This window comes from Schistocerca americana, chromosome 6 (assembly GCF_021461395.2).
Source record: "Schistocerca americana isolate TAMUIC-IGC-003095 chromosome 6, iqSchAmer2.1, whole genome shotgun sequence".
In the NCBI taxonomy this organism is placed as follows: Eukaryota; Metazoa; Arthropoda; class Insecta; order Orthoptera; family Acrididae; genus Schistocerca; species Schistocerca americana.
The window spans coordinates 50,741,072-50,748,514 of record NC_060124.1 but is presented as its reverse complement, the minus strand read 5'-3'; the positions used below and the strand labels follow the sequence as shown (position 1 = coordinate 50,748,514).

General features: G+C 42.1%; 1 non-coding gene across 1 annotated transcript; it reads left to right on the top strand.

Annotated features, from left to right (window-relative positions):
• The first annotated feature begins 430 nt into the window (after positions 1-430).
• Positions 431-505, top strand: Trnas-cga. Its single transcript has one exon. It is a non-coding gene; the product is annotated as a tRNA-Ser (tRNA).
• The last annotated feature ends 6,938 nt before the right edge of the window (positions 506-7,443 follow it).

The window sequence follows — 7,443 nt, the reverse complement described above, 5'->3', positions numbered from 1 at the left end:
GGAGAGGAGTATGGTTTTCATACGAAGACCTAGAATCAAAGCCAGTCGTTGACCAAAAGCAGTGCTCTTACCATGGTCGTAGTTCTTTTACGCCCATATTGCCGCTCTACTTGCTCTGACATAAATACACCCCACTGCCCTTGCAAACTCATACGCACAAAGAATAACTGCAGAGGGTAGAGCACCTAGAACTTCCCACAGTACAATAAATAATTTCCCAACCAGAATGAGATTTCCACTCTGCAGCGGAGTGTGCGCTGAAATCTCATTCTGGAAACATCCCCTAGGCTGTGGCTAAGCCATGTCTCCGCAATATCCTTTCTTTCAGGAGTGCTAGTTCTCCAAGTTCGCAGGAGAACTTCTGCAAAGTTTGGAAGGTAGGAGACGAGGTACTGGCAGAAGTAAAGCTGTGAGTACCGGGCGTGAGTCGTGCTTCGGTAGCTCAGTTGGTAGAGCACTTGTCCGCGAAAGGCAAAGGTCCCGAGTTCGAGTCTCGGTCGGGCAAAGGTTTTAATCTGCCAGGAAGTTTCAACTTCCCAACCGTTTTACCTCCCGAATTAACTGTCAGCATAGCTGTATACGAATGTATTAAGGCATTGACGTTAGTTGATCCAGACACAACTCTCATGGTGCCTGAGATTTCTAGGGTTCCTTTGTCCATATCCCGATTGGTCGGCGTTGGAAACAAATTCCTTACTGAATGATGTGTTAAGTTTGTTCATCTCATCTACAAATTATCCTACCGATTCCGCAGTTTGGAGTCCATAGTCATGTTGAAGCTTTGTTAACAATTTTGTTATCTTAGGTCTTCAATTCTGTAGCAGTGTCTGAAGTTTTGCAACCATCCAATGCTTCCCTTGAAATCTCTATGAACAATGTCACGCTCAGTTTGGTGTGCATAGCTACGAATCACATCTGGTAACAGTTTTTTTTAACAAGTGCTCCTTGTCCTACCTCGAATATCCGTACTTTTTTCTTACGCACTACACGGTCATACTTATGGGAACTTCTCATAGTTGCTTCGTTTTTTACTGGCTCGACAGCTGTTTCAATACCACCTTCACTAGTTCAGATGGTTCAAATGACTCTGAGCACTATGGGACTTAACATCTATGGTCATCAGTCCCCTAGAACTTAGAACAACTTAAACCTAACTAACCTAAGGACGTCACATAACACCCAGTCATCACGCCTTCACTAGTATTGACGTCACTGTATTCATGTACATTCTCCGCACCATATACGACATCACACATTCGATTGATTCATCTTGCAGAAACGCTAATACTTATACCACTTCTTTGTCAGTCTGAGAAATCCCTTGGATTCCTTTCTGACGAAGTGTCAACTTTAGCAACTGTTGTTGTAGACATAATGCTATATTTGCTTTGTCGTTGCCATCGCTCTGCTTTTGATCAAAATCACTGGTACTGAAGCATTTTGTGAGCTACTCGTCCACTAAGCAGTTCTACTACGCTCCGTAGTCTCATGCTGTCATTATTGAGTACCTCCAGTTCCGCCCACTATTGCTATTGAAAGCCAATATTGTGGTTGCTTGGTAGACAATATGTGGTACTTCGAACGTCGTAAACATCATTGGCCATGTTCTACCTCGCATTGATGGGGTTCTTTGTTAGATCCAAAGAAGTACCTCCCAAATGTGTACAAATAATTACTTTAATTCCATGTTATCGGATTTATTATATAATGAGGAAATCCAACACAGGACAAACACACCATGGTGAGATCATTGCCTTTACGAATTCTATACCAGAAAAATGAATGTTAGTCGTCTTAGAAACAGTTTTAAAAAAAAGGACACGACAGCATGTTACGTACTTCAAGCTGCGTAATAAAAGGTATTCGTTGTTTGTTTTTGCTATCTGTGTTGATGTGTAATAGTTTCATGTACTGGAATCTGTAAAATTTAACTAGTTGTTTGGATTCATAATTCTGCTAGAATGTATGTGTATGGTTTTAGACCAATTTCTCCTATGCAAATTCGGAAATATTTCACTGAAAACTGTTCAATGGCAGCTCAGGTTTATTTAATAGCCAAAGAGAGTGTCCTACATATTTCAAAGTTTTGTTGCACAAAATCCTTGTTACACTCGTTTAAGGCCGTGTAAGAGGCGGAAGGTAGATTAAGCTTCATATCAAGCCGAGTCCTACTTCACTAAAGCTGTAACAATGGTGATGTGGGTACCAAAGGTAAACAAATCGACTGTGATCTTAGTGATGGAAACATTGCAGTATTCTCGCAAAGAAGGTTGTGGAAATGTTGATTGCCTAGATCAGAGTCTGCACACTGGTTTTACAGACCCATTCCCAGGCATACGAGTGTAGCGTCGTAAACACGGTGTCCATTCGCAGCAAGTTTCTCCAGACAATCCTACCAGTATCATATGTTACCATGAATATCTTATCCATTACTTTAGAACAACCCTGAAACCACTATCTAAGTTTTGAGGATACATAAGTAGTTACCGGTGGCGTTCAAAGCCACCTGAAACAGTTGAGAACAAGTAAGTCTCAAGCTCCAGAAGGGGGAGGTGACAACGATCAAAAGATGGAATAACCAACGACAAGGTAATATTCGAGAAGCCAGATTGTGAAATGTCAGACGTTTGAAAGTGGAAGGGAAACTAAAAGATCAGAGAGGGGAAATGTAAGGGCTAGCCGGCCGCGGTGGCCGTGCGGTTCTACGCGCGCCAGTCCGGAGCCGCGCTGCTGCTACGGTCGCAGGTTCGAATCCTGCCTCGGGCATGAGTGTGTGTGATGTCCTTAGGTTAGTTATGTTTAAGTAGTTCAATGTTCTAGGGGACTGATGGCCGCAGCAGTTGAGTCCCATGGTGCTCAGAGCCATTTCAACCATTTGTAAGGGCTTAGTCTAGATAAAGTTGGGGTCAGTGAAGTGAAATGGTAATAAGATATGGTTTTATGGTCAAACCAAATTCGTTATTAATAGGATCGCATGGCGAGTATGACTACTGCATGCAGTTCACTGAAAGCGTTGGTCTAACTCAGATTCAACCGAAACCAACGCCGACAAAAAGATTTCTGGTATACATGTAGAAGTCGCAAGCAAAAGATGAAGAGATCAAGAAAGGAATGAGAACATTGAACAGGTAATTCAGTACGGGAAGCCAGATTGTAACCTAATTATCATGGGAAATGAAATACTGTTATAGGGGAAGGAATAGAACAAAACGTTACAGGAGAAAATGGGCTTGCTACCAGGAGTGAGACAGGGTAAAGAGTAATTGAGTACTGTAATTAATTTAAATTAGTAAAATCAAATAAACTTTTTAGATTTCGCAAAAAGTGGAGATATACTTGGAAAACGCCTGGAAATACGGGATGGTTACAGTTGTATTACGTTAGTGTCTGACAGAGATCAGAAACAGGATGCTGAACAGTAAGGATTACCAAGGATTAGATATAGACAGAGGACAATTTAGTAATGATCAAGTGTAGACTGAAGTTCAAAAGACAAGTCAGGAAGAATCAGTGCGCAAAAATTGGTTGTGGAAGGACTAAGGAATGAAGAGAGATACTTTAAGTTCTCTGAGGCTATAGATACTGCGATTATGAATAGCTCAGTAGTCTCGTCAGGTACTAGGGCGGTAAGTGCAAGGAAACGTTGCTAACAGATGAAATACTTCATTTGCTGGACGAAAGAAGTAAATACAAGAATTTTCAGCGACAGGCAGGAATAAAACAACATAAATTACTTAGGAATGAATAAATTGGAAGCACAGGATTTCAAAGGCGAAATGGCCGCAGGAGTAATTTGAAGAAATCGAAAAAACAATGATGGTCGGAAGGACTAACTCATCATACAGAAAAGTCAAAATGACGTTCAGTGAAGTTAAAAGCACGGGGGGGATCATTGAGAAAGCACTGGGAGTTAGGTTGTTAAACGCAGGGAAGAGAACGGTTAGATAGAAAGAGTACATTAAAGGTCTCTGAGGAGGAGGAGTTGTCTGATGACATGATAGAACAAGAAATTGAAGTTCATATGGAAGACATGGTACATCAAATATGATTAACAGTTTAGAAGAACTCTGAAGGACTTGAAATCCAATATGGCAGAAGAGATTCATAACATTCCAGCGTAATTTCGAAAATCATTGGTGGAAGCAGCAAACAGACAACAATTTTGCATGTATATGACTATTGGAAAAATATCAATCATTCAGTTTCGAAGATGATGCAGCAGATAAGTTCGAGAACTACAGAAGATTCGCGTCCATAGCTGACACATCCAAGTCACTGACAGGAATAATATACGGATGAATGGAAAGAAAAGTGAGGAACTGTTAGATAACTGTTGAGCTTTATGATGTTCAAAATGGCTCTGAGTACTATGGGACTTAACTTCTGAGGTCATCAGTCCCCTAGAAACTAGAACTACTTAAACCTAACTAACCTAAGGACATCACACACATCCATGCCCGAGGCACGGTTCGAACCTGCGACCGTAGTGGCCACGCGGTTGCAGACTGTAGCGCCTAGAACATCTCGGCCACTCCGGCCGGCTCTTTAAGTTGTGTAAAGGCACCGCAGAGGTAGTGTTGTCATTGAGCTTGATAATGGAATTAAGACTGAAGAAAAATCAAGACAGAGAAGATTTATCGATCTGAGAAAAGCGTTCGACTTCGTAAAATGGCGCAATGGTTCTGAGACAGGTAGAAGTAAGGTAAACTGAAAGACAAGCAATATACAATATATCAAAGGAAAAAGAGGGATAAATAAGTTTGCAAGACCAAGAACGAAGTGCTCGGATTTAAAAGTAGTAAGAAAGGAATGCAGTTTTCCGCCCTAATTTTCAACCTATATATTAAATAAGCAATTTCCGACATAAAGGAAATGTTCAAGAGTGGGCTGTCATTACAGATAGACTCTGAAGAGAACGTCAGACACCAAGATCGATAACCTCTTTCGAAAGCCTATGTTGCCAGTTACAGCTCTTACGCTGTATGATATTCCATCATCTTTCTCATCTTTAATCTGAGTAATGTTACACGAGGTATATAAATGTCAGTGTCGTGAAATTTACTAGAAATCGGCGTCTCAAACATAAAAGAAGAATTATGTACAAATTCCAATATTATGTACAAATTCGAACTATTACGTCGACTACGAGTGCTCACACACGCAGCAACAGTGCTCAGCACATGTGTCTGAGCAGTCGTACTCAGGAGCATTTGCTACTGCAGCTTGCTCCTAGGAATTACGGAGCTCTGCACTTATTTGAACTTGGGTTATATACTGCATAGAATGTTCTCTCATCCGGGTACTCAGGAAGAGTGATTGTATAACATAAAGAGCAGGTTAAAAAAAGACCACATATAAAGATTGCAGCCCCTGAGTGGTATGCACACGAAGTGAGAGCATAGTGACCACGATACATCTTGATAAGTTAATTGCTATATCGTTCTGAGTGTATGTAGAGTGCCGATCCAGCAAATGCAAAACTTTGTCTTTCTTCGTTTTTACAGTCTCCGTGAGGCATTCGAGCCAGTGTACAAAAGTCTCACTTCTGATCCAGTCACTTCCTGAGTACGCAAATGTAAGTATGGGTGACACAAACATCCCGACAACACGTATGCAATAAACTGCCGTAGGGTTTCTTCATCTTTCACCATTTGTCATCGCACCAGCTTGATATTTCCCCTTCAATGCCAATACTTTCTGAGGTTTCTGAACGGTGGACAGGGAACTTCCATTCAAGTTGAATATTTGTGTAGCGTCCAATTTACTTTCAACAATATTTTGTCGTACACTAAAAAAAATATCATCTTTCTCCCAGCAAAACCCACGAGCATGGCCATAGAGGTGGCTTCAGGCTGGGGTACTAAAATTTCAGTGAGATGTGAGACAGATCTGTAGCACCACTCGTAGCCAGACATGTTCTACTCGTGGTTGAATCTATGTGGTAAATTGTTCGCTTAAATTATCTCAAAAGCAATTAGCTGGAGGTCATGCCTTGTTACTCCTAAAAATCTTTCTTCTAATGTTAAGAGGTGACTTTGTCTACTGTTTCAGAAAGTTTAACACTTCTTCCAAAACAATATTTATATTCTATTGCGTTAATATTTATAACATCAATACGCCTCTTCGAAGCGGGTTTCGGAACACTACATGTGGGCTACACAATTCAACCACATATCACCGTTTCCTTGGGCAGTTAAGGCTCTTTCCACGACCTCCGACTCCCATGTAGCGCCTCCCATGTACGTTTTGACATAATTTTGAAAAACAATAATGACTAAAATCACTATAGGCTTCATTTGTTACGAAATATAAGCTATAATTTCAATACACATAGCAATAAGTGATTTCAATATGAAACTTCCTGGCAGATTAAAACCGTGTGCCCGACGGAGACTCGAACCCGGGACCTTTGCCTTTCGCGGGCGAGTGCTCTACCAATTGAGCTACCGAAGCACGACTCACGCCCAGTACTCACAGCTTTACTTCTGCCAGTATCTCGTCTCCCACCTTCCAAACTTTACAGAAGCTCTCCTGCGAACCTTGCAGAACTAGCACTCCTGAAAGAAAGGATATTGCGGAGACATGGCTTAGCCATAGCCTGGGGGATGTTTCCAGAATGAGATTTTCACTCTGCAGCGGAGTATGCGCTGATATGAAACTTCCTGGCAGATTAAAAATGTGTGCCCCAATGAAACTCGAACTCGGGACCTTTGCCTTTCGTGGGCAAGTGCTCTACCAACTGAGCTACCGAAGCACGACTCCCGCCAGGTACTCACAGCTTTACTTCTGCCAGTATCTCGTCTCCCACCCGCGAAAGGCAAAGGTCCCGAGTTCGAGTCTCGGTCGGGCACGCAGTTTTAGTCTGCCAGGAAGTTTCATATCAGCGTACACTCCGCTGCAGAGTGAAAATCTCATTCTGGAAACATCCCCCAGGCTGTGGCTAAGCCATGTCTCCGCAATATCCTTTCTTTCAGGAGTGCTAATTCTGCAAGGTTCGCAGAAGAGCTTCTGTAAAGTATGGAAGGTGGGAGACGAGATACTGGCAGAAGTAAAGCAGTGAGTACCGGGCGTGAGTCGTGCTTGGGTAGCTCAGTTGGTAGAGCACTTGCCCGCGGAAGGCAAAGGTCCCGAATTCGAGTCTCGGTCCGGCACACAGTTTTAATCTGCCAGGAAGTTTCATATCAGGGCACACTCCGCTGCAGAGTGAAAATCTCATTCTGGATTTCAATATTATTTAGAATCGCTCCAATTTTGACTTGAATTGATTTTCCTAAATTGGATCACCTCAAATAAGCAGTCCAATATAGGACGATATGCCATATTTATTCTGACAAAAAACACTCAGTGTTACAGCTGCTGAAAGGAAAACACGAGTAACAGCACAGTACACGCTCACTAACGTTGTGCAACTTCCTCCTCGTAACGAAGAGCTTGCGTGCCTCG